The sequence below is a fragment of the Limulus polyphemus genome, unplaced genomic scaffold (assembly GCF_000517525.1).
Source record: "Limulus polyphemus unplaced genomic scaffold, Limulus_polyphemus-2.1.2 Scaffold559, whole genome shotgun sequence".
In the NCBI taxonomy this organism is placed as follows: Eukaryota; Metazoa; Arthropoda; class Merostomata; order Xiphosura; family Limulidae; genus Limulus; species Limulus polyphemus.
The window spans coordinates 62,853-77,506 of record NW_013666169.1 but is presented as its reverse complement, the minus strand read 5'-3'; the positions used below and the strand labels follow the sequence as shown (position 1 = coordinate 77,506).

At 33.5% G+C, this 14,654-nt stretch overlaps 1 protein-coding gene across 7 annotated transcripts in view; it reads right to left on the bottom strand.

Moving 5' to 3' along the window:
• LOC111085696 overlaps positions 1-5,215 on the bottom strand; it is a 52,394-nt gene extending 47,179 nt beyond the window's left edge. For 4 of the 7 annotated variants that reach the window (XM_022385523.1, XM_022385521.1, XM_022385516.1 and 1 more), the window contains exon 1: positions 3,806-3,930. The gene's annotated coding sequence lies outside the window, so the exon portion shown is untranslated. Of the gene's footprint in view, positions 1-3,689; positions 3,931-5,205 lie in introns of those variants that run through there. The other 3 variants (XM_022385519.1, XM_022385517.1, XM_022385520.1) reach the window with 3 other exon arrangements.
• Between the last annotated feature and the right edge of the window lie 9,439 nt (positions 5,216-14,654).

Below are 14,654 nucleotides of genomic sequence, written 5' to 3'. Positions count from 1 at the left end.
TACAGGTTTTTACTTGGGAACCTAATAATTTATAAATTTTGAAAAAAAAAAGGAGTTCCTTACAGAAGTTTTAACTTGTCCAAGTAAAGTTAAGGATATTAACATTAGATACAAAGGTAAAGGGTTAGTGGGTAATTTTAAAGTTAATTAAACAAAATTAATACATGTAAATCTTAAAATGATTAAAAAAGTTGGATATTATTATTCGTAAAGCTGATAAAGGCGGTCAGTTAGTGAACCAAAAATCAATACGATTATATGAAGGTATATATTAAACGGTCAATAAAAACCCTCTTAAAATTGTCAGGAATTGATAAAATAAAAGAGTTAGATTGTACAAGTCTAACTCCGCAACAGAAAAAATATTTAGTTCCAAGTAGTTTTCTCAGCCTCCCTGCGATTTTAAGCTTTGCCAAAGGTACGTAAAAATAGGACTCACTAGCGTAAAACTAAAAGCCCGTCAAAAATGACGGGAACCAAAACTATTTCATATAAACTGGCAATATACAACAGAAATATAAAATTTCCTTTGCCAGGAACATGTTACATCTTGATCCTGCATCCACTACATATAGCTGAGCAAACGTGTTACATATTGGTGCCTTTGGATAAAAGATTAAAACATACGATGACCATGTGATTGCATACACACTTGTTCTTCTTCTGAAGAAAAAGTCGTCATCTTCCGTACAGATAATTATAATTGGTATCTTCAATCTGTTTTAACAAAGGTTTTTTTCGTAATAATTCCTAGGCATAGACTTGCGCTAATATTCAACTTTCACTATACGGATACTACCTAGCTTGACGTCATGATGATGTGGTGTCACATACATAACGACATGCCTTATCTAGTCCTGCGAACCCCCTCTCCTTGACAGGCTTTTATATAGCAGAAAAAGTGCCAAAACTTAGGAGCTATTTACACCTATGTTAGCGATTAAATTCAACTAAAATGTAAATGGGCAATCAAAACAGGAAGTACTACAGGAGAAAAAAACGGAATTGGACTCGTGTAACTCACGAAATTCGGAGAAATCGAGCGTGACCGACCGACCGACACTTGGTTTTCATATATATATTGATAGTCAAATATTGGTTCATCTTAATTTAATTTAGCTGAATTTATAACACATATATTTTTTTTTCTTAGTTACAATAACTCGAATAGTTAAAAATTCTATACAATTTCTCAGAAAAATAAGTAATATAACTAAATAATGAGGATATATATCCTGGATTCTTTTGACACTGTGTCATTATTTACTAAAGTCCAGGCCCGGCATGGCCAGGTGGTAAGGGCGCTCGACTCGCAATCTGAGGGTCGCGGATTCGAATCCCCGTCCCACCAAACATGCTCGCCCTTTCAGCCGTGGGGGCGTTATAAAGTGACGGTCAATCCCACTATTCGTTGGTAAATGAGTATCCCAAGAGTTGGCGGTGGGTGGTGATGACTAGCTGCCTTCCCTCTAGTCTTACACTGCTAAATTAGGGACGGCTAGCGCAGATAGCCCTCGTGTAGCTTTGCGCGAAATTCAAAACAAAGACTAAAGTCCAACTGAAAAAGCTATAACTTGTTTGCGATAAATTGATCTCAGTCATTGAAATTCGAGACTTCCCCGAAATATGAATTACTTGTGTAGATGACAATTTCGTTGGGGTGACGCTATGATAAAGACTTTACGGATTTCATTTATCCTAACTGTTTAGGACCCACTATTATATTTACTTATGAGATTTGGAGAAAAGAACAGTGTAACGTATTGATTAAGGAAAATAAAAAATAAATTACCGACCACTACTTATCACAAATCCTTTTCTGTTATCATGCCGCCACACCAAGAATCGTGTTATTCAAATCCACAATATTTCAGCTTGTTATCATGTTTATAGATCCTTATTTATGTTCTCAACAAAAAAGATTTAAAAAAAACTGAATTGTTATTGATGGCATCGTTAAAAAAATTTAGTAAAATTACAAATGTTTATCAAAAAGTAAGATAAAAAAATCAACGTTCGATAAAATAAATAGCACGGAATTGTTATTTTTGCTATTTGTTCCAGGTTTACCGTGTCAATTCTTTGAGATTTTTTTTTCAATTCGTAAACCTCTGAATAAAAAAATTAATCTATTATTAAATAAAACTAAAGAACTAATAAATATAATGGAAGATACGTGTAGTCACAGAATTGAATGGGAATGCGGTTGTGCATACATTAATCTAACTAAAAGAAACGTACAATGTTGAATAAACAACATAAATATTAAAAGATAAATAATATTGAAAACTGTCCATTGGGAAAACATGCGTGTTATACCGATCATATCATTCAGAGGGAAAAACCGTTATTTTGGATCAACCGAATGATATGACGATTAGAAGTATTAAAAAATAATTAAACACGGTAAAAACAAAAATAATTATGATATCTTGAATAAGGATGAAAGATTGACAGGTGAGAAAGTATACAGATGGCGTGACTTTCTTTAGGTTCTGCTGTACGTAAATTATGTAGCAATACAGGTCACTTGACTACTTGTTCCGGTATATAAAGTTCGTAACTGTGTTTTGATTTTATACACCAGAGAATGACGTGATTAATGCCGAAAGACGTAATGTTTGTTTCGAGGCCATTGACGGTCTCAGAATAACGTTTTAAATCGCATACTTAAAAGCATTGATCGTTTGAGTATTACGTAATGTTTGTTTCGAGGCCATTAACGGTCTCAGAATAACGTTTTAAATTGTATACTTAAAAACATTGATCGTTTGAGTATTTTAATGCGTTCTTTACACAAATAACTTGAATGTTTAATCTTCGTTAACACTTATTTAGGTCTGGATAATCGAAACTATTGTCATCTAAGTAAGAACAGTATAACGTGAAACAACTAATTCCATAATTTTAGATCACGGTTAAGCGAGACAGACTTAAAATCCGTAAGAGTTGACATGTCTAGAGCCTCCGTTCAACCTTAAGTTAGTTGGGTTTTGATGATTCGACCTAAACCCCGATTAATCTCTTGTGACTTGTCTGAAAAATCTATGACACACACAATGTTGACAACCGCTCGTTCCTTGGCTAGCAAGGATTTTTTTTATACATACACGACTCACCCCTTGTCTCACTGCTAATTTACAAAACAAACCAGGTTAATTACAGATCTTAATCTCATAACTAATTGTTCTTATTAACCTTAAACTAAACTTCAGTGTACTTGTGGGAGCTATCGTTAGTTTTATGTAACAAAATAGTCTGATAAATAAGCTGTAAAAAGTTAGCAAGCATTCTTTCTTTACGATAATATTTTTTACGTGGAGGCAGGGACTCGATTTAATAACTTCCTAGAAAGGCTTAACATTTAACGTTAGTTCAAGTATCTCATATTCATTGATACAAAATAAAATTGTATACTGTGACAGTATACCTTACACTTTCAATTATTCTTGCTTTACTTTTATTAACCCAAAAACGTTTCCATAAAATTGAGGAAAAGCCATTATTAATACATTTTACCTCAATTCATGACTCAAACAACCCTTTATTAGCGTTATTGTACTATTATCTGTTTAATGTTCCTAAGACTAAGAGTAGTGGTAATGGCTCGTATGTTACTGATACAGTGGTAAGTTGAAGAAAACGGTCGTACTATCTTTGTTTGTGGCATGCCGAGATCAAGCACTTACCGGAAAATCTACTTACTAGACATTTTAGTTCCAGGAGGACCCGTTGTAATTCATGACATGGCGTCAAAGATCTAACAACCTCTCGATATTTAAGAATAAAAAACGAAAACACTCACATTTTACGGCTCGTTTATCAAAGTTTGATGTCGTGACAAGAGTATCGTTAGTGTTAGACTGTTACATTCTGGTCCTCGTTGCTTTGTCACACGCGACGAGACGTTCACTGATAAAGAAGTGACGTCATTCAGAAATTGTGACAAGCATACGACACAGCTTTTTAAACGTAATCTTGTTCGAGATATTAAAATTTTATAATTTTTGAAGCACAGTAACTCATTTTTAACATGGAGTAAGACTAAACACATGGAAAGGTTACATTACTTGTTAGGCTTATGTTACATTTTTTATTTGACTCAGCGGTAAGCCTGAGGACTCACACCGCTAAAAACCGGATTTCGATACTCGTGATGACACATATAGCCAACTGTGGCGAGTGGCGCTTAACAACAAATAAACATGTAGTATCTTAGTTTTATCTGTTGCCGCAAGTTGGTCACTCTCCTAACAGGTACTCACAAATAAATATTGGAGGGGGGTGTTACTTCAGGAAATGACGGTATAAGACAATTAAAATGTTTGATGGAAATGCTAAAACAATTCAGTCTTACCCCCTGGGAGCAGATTTCACTTTAATTACTCTGATTATCACGAAATTATTTTAATAGGATTTTATCCGTCGCTCTTATATTACAACCACGGCTCAAAAGGATTGAGCGCGTTTTTGCATCAACGGGGCACGAACCGTTGACCTTCAAATTTACAGTCCAGCACGATATCACTATGCTACGTAGTAAAAATCAAAATTAAACGTTTTTTATTTTATTTGTTCTGTTAAAAACATTCAATTGTTATCCACAAAGTTACTGAATAGAAGAAAAAAAAAGTTTGAATGTTAGTTTAATAATGATATTAACTTCTGCGCTTGTAAACAGTGGCTTGGGTCAGTTACATTTCTATATAGAGAGAGAGTGAGATTTGGATTTGGATCAATCGTACACATCTAGATAAAGAAAGAGAGAGTTGGATTAGTCACAGTCCTATGTAAAGAAAGGGAACTAGTTCAAACAAACATGTAAACAAATGAGATAACGAAGAAGTGAGTAGCATCAGTTAAACAATTAGACAAATAGGAAATGGGCTGGGTCACTAAATTATCTAGACAAAGATCAAATTTATTGGATCAATAAAATTTCTAGCGAAAAAAAAAAAAAAGAAGTGGGTGGTTGTTTGAAGTTAAGCACAAAGCTACACGATTGGCTATATGTGCTCTGCCCACCACGGGAATCAAAACCCGGTTTTTAGCATTGTAACTCCGCTACGCCATTGGGATGTAAATAGTAAGTGACCCGGATCGATAGTATAAGTACAAGTAAGAAGTGTGCCGGATTAGTCAGAAAGAGTGAAATAAATTAATTTAAGAAAAGATGCTGATGAGAGAGTTTGATACGATATTCACTGTACAACTCATAATAACATTAAATCACGTTCAAACCAACTTCCAAAATGTTCAGCAAGAGGGTGTATTACGCACCTCCTCAGAAACGTCAATCAAACACGAATGGTGGGGCCTGAAACATTGGTAAAGTTATAGTCACTACAGGTAGACGCTAGTCAAATGAATCTTCGAAACATTTACTCGGTAAAAGACGAGAAATGATTGTTATCAACCTTATAAATTTTCAAAAAAAAAAAAAGGTCAGAAAGAACTATATGTATTTACAGACAACAGGGCTACAAAAAGTCAAACCGTTGTTTCGTAAGTTTGAAATAACGGAATGTAAAAGACACGTGTAGGATTCTATGTGGTATAAGCTGGGATTTAAAGTCACTTGCGGACTCATTTAATTCTCAGGAAAGAGTCCAGATGCTAAATAATATTACATGCATTCTTCCTCACCTACCTATGTATCGATTTTGGCGGTACTCTAACGGTACTAACGTACTCTGACAGAAACGGAGCATACTAGTAATCGGATCAGAACCGCTGTACCTGTGGAACAAACCGTTTTTTTTTAATGTAATTATTTTCTCCAGCCGTTTAACGCCACAGCTATCTTTACGTATAGCCTCCGATGACTCAGCAATAAGCTTGAGGAGTAATAACGCTCAATTTCGGTGTTTGATCGTTGTTGAAGTGCATGAGAATATTGCAGGTAGCCAAACAAACAGATTTTTACATGAGTAAAACCAAAACGTAGAAAGATTTTAAATATTTGTTCCACTCTCATCAACTATGCTTTTAGGCACTTTGGTAAATATAAGAGTAATAATTAGAAATGAAACAACTGTATAGTCACTTTTTCCCACCCTGTATACAATGGAACAGATGTGTTCTTTTGAGAATTACGGGCTCTATTATTAAACAGTATTCAAATACTTATCATTTTAAAGTAAGGATACGTTCATAATGTTATTTCCTTAATTCAAAAAGAAGTCATTTCATCCAAGATGATAGATCTGTCTAAAATAAATTACAAATGAGACTATATTTAAGTTAGATTATAATTTTGTATTGCAATGTATGATTTATTTTATCTTGTAAGTAAGATTATCATTATGAGATTGTTGTTTTAGAATTTTAATACCTTAGATCTTATTTTTATTACAATAAGAGTGTGTACTATTTCGTTTTTGTGAACAAGACTCCGAGCTTGTAACAACTTGGATAAAAGAATAAATAAAATATTTTTCTATCAGTCCACCGGATGCAGAGGCATCTAAATAAAGCAGTGACATCCTATAAAAGTCAGTATTATTGAAGATAAAAAAGAACAAAACAGCAACCTTCTTCTGAAGACCATAACATCAGTACAAGAAATATTGAACAGAGAAGGTGGTAACTACCAATGGTATCCTAGGTGAGAAAGGCGCCGGAAATCTAGAAAGAGTCCCCGTTTTACTGCATCAGAGCGGGAAATAAAACACATACAGACTAGTTATTATTTTTGTTGTTGCTGTTAATGTTCTTGACGGGAAAGGGGAAACTTCAATTCATTCTTGCCATTCCCCTCTTATTTCATACGCCCAAAGTAATTTTCTTACCCTCGCGTACTTATACTGAAACAGTTAAATGATGTTTTCTAACAACTAAAGATTTAGTCAGCAGAGCTAAAAACATCGTCTCACAAAGAGAAAAAGAAAATCAATGTGACATCCAAAACATGACTTTATATCGGTCTAATAAAGATAATAATAACTTATCATTAATTGTTTTTAAGACTGAGCATTGCTAGTACTTAGTGTATAGGGCTGTAACCCCGAGAATTTATAGTTCGCGTACCATTACTGCAAGATTGCGCTCCAAGCTATAGACATATTATAAGGGTGACGGTCAATTCACACTGCTCGATTTGGTTAGTTTAAAAATTGGTGGTGGGTGCTATTGATCGACTATTTTACTTCTAGTCTATCAGTACGGAAATAGGAATGGCTTGGGCAGATAGTCCTGAAATTAGGAACAGCTTGGGCAAATAGTTTTGCACGAATAAGCGAAACAAAACAAACAAACAAAAAAAATTAATATAATGAACGTTTACCATTTTTCCCCAATTAAAATTAGACATAAAAAATTTACTTAAGGACGCATTATATCTTATTTGCACATGAAACGTCATATTCTCTGTAAATTACACATGAAACGTCATATCGTCTGTAAATTACATTCGACGAATAGTTAGTTACAGAATTTAAATATAATTTTCCGTCACTAACTAAAATCTCTTTTAAACAATTATATTAAATATCTCACAATCTAGAGGGCTCTTTAGTGGCTTTTACTAGATGATGCTATTGAGTCACAAAGCTGGCTCAAGAGAAAGAAAAAGTAATTGCATTAATCTAATATATATATATATATATATATGTGTGTGTGTGTATAATACTGGTATAGATGGTGTTGTTTAGGACCAAATTCACTTTAGGCCTAATTAATGAAAAACAAATTTTGTTGTTAGCCTTCGATTATTGTGCAGCATCTGATTGAATAAACCTCAGTAATGTAGCAAAATCAACACATTTTAGTATAAAAGACGTAAGAGGGGCTAAGGATAGGCTTAAACCTTAAAAAAAAAAGACGAAAAAATTAATAAATATTGAGATAAGTAAATAATATAAGAATAAAAGGGGTATTAGTTTAGTTAATTATTACTTTTGGTTTTATTTTACAATCTACGTATCTAATTTTTGTTCGATTTTGAATATTAGGCTTGATGTAATCAAAAGTTATGGACGACGAGGAGATTGCTCTTGGTTCTTATGAAACTTTAATTTTGAAATTTAATTAATTAAGTGCTTTTAGTGCATAGACACTTGACTTATCGAAGTTTATTTATACACTAGTACTTTTTTTCAAAGCTCTTAACCTTGAAATGCTATAAATTACTTTAATGGGCTAAGATATTCATTTGAATAATAATTTTGTCGCAAGCGATTCTTTAAAAAATTATAAATTTTTCTTAAAAAATGTAACTGTTCCCATTAACAGAATTAAACTTATTGATTATTCATCATTATAACTTCACAATTTCACAAATAAAAAATCTCTGCAACTACTTTAATTACAGTTAATGAAACAACTTAGTTTTTTTCTTGAATTTATTACAATGTTCTGTAATTTTTCAATTCTTACTGTCCATGCTACTAGATAAAACTATGCAAGAGAGCTTGGTAACCAGCGTTCAAAAAATACTGTTTTGTTATTGGTTGATTTAACTGGCCGCCATCTTTACTCCACTTTTGCATACTTGATAAAATTCGATAGTACTACTGGATCTACAATCTTTAACAAAAAAAAAATATATTAAAAACACCTTCTACGTTGCAGAAATCCTAATAAAAAAAAGGAAAAACAACTATAAAATTTCCTTCTGACAAAGAGAGGAGAAATATTTCGGAAATTAAAGTTAAACGAAAAATCTTGAGTTAAAACTGGAACCAAATTTAACGTAAAAGAGATTGATACCTAACTGTTTTGACAAGATGAAAGTTTCATAATCACCTATTTTTTCAGTTAAGCAGTAAATGCGGGAATAAACTATCTCGTTAATGAGTGATAGTTTGGTGTAAGTTCGAAAACAACTGCATGATTTTGTTATTATATAAATATTTTACAGATTTCTTTTCTTTCTCACCAAAGACAAAATTGAAAAGAGAATATGTGACGTTGAGGCCTATCGCATTCTGTGATTGGCCATACTTTCTGCTGTGGACCGCAGTTTCGCCTATTCAAGGGTCATCAGCACAGCTTGGGTCAGCAAACCAGAGAAAAATGGTTAAGCCTCTTATAATGGTGAAGTGTATGTAATATTTATGGTGTTTTGAGTCCTTTTCAATCACCAATAAATAAACATCAAATAACTTAGATGGATGAATAATGTTACAACTAGTGTCATACTCGTTGGAGACGGATTGAATGGGTAATGAAGAAATAATTTAATATAGTTTAACTTAACAGCAAATGTACAACGTTTCGACAAGGGTCATCAAAACCTTGTCGAAACGTTGTACATTTGCTGTTATTTTAAACTTATATTAAAGTTTTCTTCATTACCCATCCAAGCCCTCTCCAAACATTATTAGTCTCAAAGTGGGTTCCTCGTCATCCAATTAGTGTCATAGTCATTATTCCATATTATATATCGGACCGACTATTTAATGTTACAGATTTATTTTCTTTGTCACCAAAGGTAAAACTGAAAAGAGAATTTGTGGCATAAAGGCCTAATAAATGGTTAGATTTAATTTCATCAAGACAATCAAAAACGGCTTTCAGGAACTTCAGTGAAAGCAAACATCAAGAAACAGTTGGGTTAATGCAGATTGTTAATAAATTGGTTTAGAATCAGTTCAGTTGTTAGAAAACGTGATTGGGAACCATAGTAAACAAGGATTATTTTAGATATACAAGCCAAGCTACTTCAGAGTAAATATTTTCTTGACCTGCCTAAATATAAGGTGGAAAAAAAAACATTAAAATATCCGCTCTTCCTTCAGCAGATGAAATCGGTAATTGCTGAAAGTGTAAGCCTGCACTACATTGGTTGTTATGTAGTAGCTCAAGTCAAGAATCGAGATAAATGCTGTGATGTTTGTTTAGGAAAAACAAGACACGTATCCCTTAAAGAAGCTATTAGTACTGTATATAACCAAGGCAGTTTGAGAGCTTACAAAAATAAGATACTGTAATGATGTTGTAGATAAGTACTTAATATACTGTAGTGATGTTGTAGATAAGTACTTAATATACTGTATTGAACTGTAGATAAGTACTTACTATACTGTATTGAACTGTAGATAAGTACTTAATATACTGTAGTGATGTTGTAGATGAGTACTTAATATACTGTAGTGATGTTGTAGATAAGTACTTAATATACTGTATTGAACTGTAGATAAGTACTTACTATACTGTATTGAACTGTAGATAAGTACTTAATATATTGTAGTGATGTTGTAGATAAGTACTTAATATGCTGTATTGAACTGTAGATAAGTACTTAATATACTGTATTGAACTGTAGATAAGTACTTAATATACTGTATTGAACTGTAGATAAGTACTTACTATACTGTATTGAACTGTAGATAAGTACTTAATATACTGTAGTGATGCTGTAGATAAGTACTTAATATACTGTATTGAACTGTAGATAAGTACTTAATATACTGTATTGAACTGTAGATAAGTACTTACTATACTGTATTGAACTGTAGATAAATACTTAATATACTGCAGTAACCTGTAGATAAGTACTTAATATACTGTAGTAACCTGTAGATAAGTGCTTAATATACTGTAGTAACCTGTAGATAAGTGCTTAATATACTGTAGTGATGCTGTAGATAAATACTTAATATACTGTATTGAACTGTAGATAAGTGTTTAATATACTGTAGTGAAGCTGCAGATAAGTACTTAATATACCGTAGTAAGCTGTAGGTAAATGTTTAACATATTGTAGTGAAGCTGTAGATAAGTACTTAATATACTGTAGTGATGCTGTAGATAAGTGTTTAATATACTGTAGTGATCCTGCAGATAAGTATTTAATACACTGTAGTAAGATGTAGATAAGTACTTAATATACTGTAGTGATGCTGTAGATAAGTGTTTAATATACTGTAGTGATCCTGCAGATAAGTACTTAATACACTGTAGTAAGCTATAGATAAATACTTAATATACTGTGGTGATCCTGTAGATAAATACTTAATACATTGTAGTGAAGCTGTGTTTAATTTGCCTCTCAGAGGAAAAAAAAATATTCAGAGCACAGAGAGATTTTGAGGTAAAAACACTAGGAGTAAAATCACAGACAAAGTTGGAAAAGAAACAGTTCGTATTGATCTACCGACGACATTAAAAAAACTGACCCGTCTATAAAACTTGTATCCTGCGGAGTTAAGAGCATAATCAGAGACTAATGGCAAAAAAAAAAAAAAACGTGCTTTGTAGCTGAAGTATTGCTGTGAGACTGGTAGAGGAAAGCTATCGTTTGTGTTTTTTTTTTAAGAAAGACAAAATGTTATCAATTTTATAAAATACTGTATTGTTATGTTGTTTTTTTTTTTAGTTTTCTATTGCATCAGACAGTGAAATGCGTTATTTATAAGAGATATTTGATTATTTCATTTTTTTTAACGTCTAAACATTTGCTATGAAACAATATCTGTATGATGAACATGATCTAATGTAATTGAAAATTTTGAATACATACGCTTGTATTTCTCTTTATTTGGTTTGTAAGCCACCAGATATATTTAGTTTGTTGTTTAAGCACCAAGCTGCATTGAGTTATCTGGGCTCTGTCCACTACGGGTATCGAAACTCGATTATTAGTGTTATAAGCCCTCAGACTTTTTGCTGAACCACCGGGTTGCATAGGTTTGTTTTAGCGTAAAACTACACTGTAGGATACCCGCGCTCTGATTACGACAGGAATTGAACCCCGAATATTTCGGTTAGCTTACCGCTGACCCACGGTAGGACATCGAACCGCCAATTATTTATGTTTGCACAACTTAAGCCTGAATGTAAGGTTAATTGAAGCATTTTTCAATACGCTTTGTCTCAATAAGCAATTTGAAATGTTTGGGAATGTTTTTTTTTAAAATAATATATATATATATAATACAATATATTAATTAATAGTTTTCCTTGAAACAAACGTACAAGTCACGTATAAACAGTTTTTGGTACTAAAATAAACTCACTCAACTATTATTTCCGTAATAAAAATTCGTAAAGTTTGAAAATAAAATTTGCGAGAAAAAAAACAACAACAACAACAACAACAATTTACATTTATTAACTCTTTCTCTGCTTTAGGTTATTTAATGATTTTTATAGATACGCTTATTTGACTACTTACCCATTATTCGTTTGTTGGTAAATTAGTGTAAGGTAGTGAACACATAAAGAAGTAATAAAAAAAACTGTTGTATTTATCTTAGGCTTAAACTTTTTCTTGACTGAAAGTAACTTAACCTACTATCATTCACAGGCGCTTTGAGCGCCACATGTGGTGCTCGTACGAAGCTCAATTCTAATCTCATGCCTTGAACCAAAACAACCAGTTCCTGTTGCAACGTTCACGTGCATCAGCTGCATATCAAATAAATATAGAATTCAGGATTTATTATAAGCTTTGTGCTGTCAGTCTCGGTTTGTGTTTCAGTGAACGCTCCTAAAGAAGCTGAAAAACGAAATATTGAGTGTCTAATTAAATAAAAACAACATTTTGGTGTTCTAAGATCGTTTATTTCTAGTATCAATACATAAACTTGGTAGAGAACATATGAGCTCATCTAAGAAGTACGTAAAAAAGAAATAAACATGGAGGACAAAGTTCAGTTTGTATAAGAAGGCAGACGACTCTGATACACAACATAGTTAATGGCGTCCTTCTATTTGGTAACAACCACAACAAAAAAAGACAGCACTGAATCTACAATGTTACTTTTTTTATTATTTTTCCCTCAGTGGCTCAGCGGTAAGTGTACATGTACTTGTGTTATTCTGTTTGGAGCTGCTGAGTTACAATTTCGTATTATTGAATATTAAATTAAACCACAAATCGTTTGTAAATGTAAATTAAATTCAGGAACTTAGAAGGGATTTTAAAAATGTTTTTACAAAGTGTATGTTTAGTATCATCCATTATCTCACGACCCCTGGTGACTCAACGGTAAGTATGAAGGTTTATAAAAGATAAAGGTTTGTCAGTTTCTTTGTTATTAAGCACAAAATTACACAATGCGTTTGTCTATGCTATGTCCACTTCAGGTATCGAAAACCCGTTTTTAGCGCGTTACGACACTACTTGCGAGTAGACAAAACGTATAAAGAATACTAAAAGGGGGAAAAAAACACGAGAGAAGTAAATACAATCGTTTTTCATTTTCGTCATAAAAAGGAAAGTGGAATGAAATTACGTTAGTGGAGAAATCGCAAAGCCTGTATCGTACAGCAAGTAAAGTGTGTAGATCGATTCACAGAAGTGTTTGTTGGGTTTCTACGTGCGAGGCGCTCTGAGTGTAGTAAGGCGATACGCCAGTCGTACGATCAAACACCTATATGTTGAACAAGAAACTGTGATAAAACAAACTTGAAAGACCTGAACACTTAGGGCTAAACCAACATGCTTGGTCCGCAAGACGATTGAAAATGGCGTCGTAAGTTTGTATCAAATGATTATCTTCAATAGATAAAGAATTTTGATCCACTAAGAGTAGATCCATGAAACTAAAAAAGAAAAAAAAAAGTTAAACATCTGATTAATGTGCTCTGCCCAACACGGGTATCAAACTCCGAATTTTAGTGTCGTAAGCCTGTAGACGTGCCACTGGGGGACGGCTAAACGATGCCTATTATCATGCCCGTTACATAAGTGCAACCTGACTGATGACAGGGGGAGCTAATTTAATCTTACGTCTAATTTATTTATATATTTTCCGTATTTGATTAACTTTTTTTTCTAGAATGTATTTTCCTTTCCGATTTAAACCCAGCAAGTTATGTGACAATCAGGGTCCTACAATGATAATAATAATAATAATACGGTTGCAAAAAATGTTTAGAACGATAATTAGTGAGAAAAGAATTTCGGTATAAGTGTTTGGAACGGCAACTCGAACATAAACAAAATCTACAAAACTTGTGTGACTTATTTACGCCCCCTCCCCAGTGGCACAGCGGTATATCTGCGGACGTACAACGCTAGAAACCGGGTTTCGATACCCGTGGTGGACAGAGCACGGATAGCCCATTGTGTAGCTTTGTGCTTAATTCCAAACAAACAAACAATACTTATTTACCAGATTCACAGTCTCGCGCTTCACGTGGAATCATTATATGTTACGTAGTTCCTGTAAGAGTAAATTTCTGTATAATTTCTCAGTGGTTGCTAATAACGATAACCACGTGCATAGTTGTGTATGGTAATTATTTTGAGAATTTGACAAAATTATTATTAAAACATCCAACCAAAAAAAGGACATGTTCAAAAGAGGCAAGGCACAGCCCAAAAGCTTCCCTGTGTTTGTTGTTAAACACGAAGCAACACAATGATGTGCCGAAACCCAGTTTTTAGCATTATAAGCCTTCAGACTTGCCGCTGAGCCTCTGGGGGAGTGTGTGTGTGGTGGGTGTGTGGGGGGGGGTACCAGAGAGATAAAGGATTTACGAGTCAGATTGGAAAATTCACTACTATTTATCTATCTGGCCCGGCATGGCCAGGTGGTTAGGGCGCTCGACTCGCAATCTGCAGGTACGAATAACAGTCCCACCAAACATGCTTGCCCTTTCAGCTGTGTGGGCGTTATAATGTGACGATCAATCACACTATTCGTTGGTAAAAGAGTAGCCCAAGAGTTGGCGGTGGGTGGTGATGACTAGCTGCCTTCCCA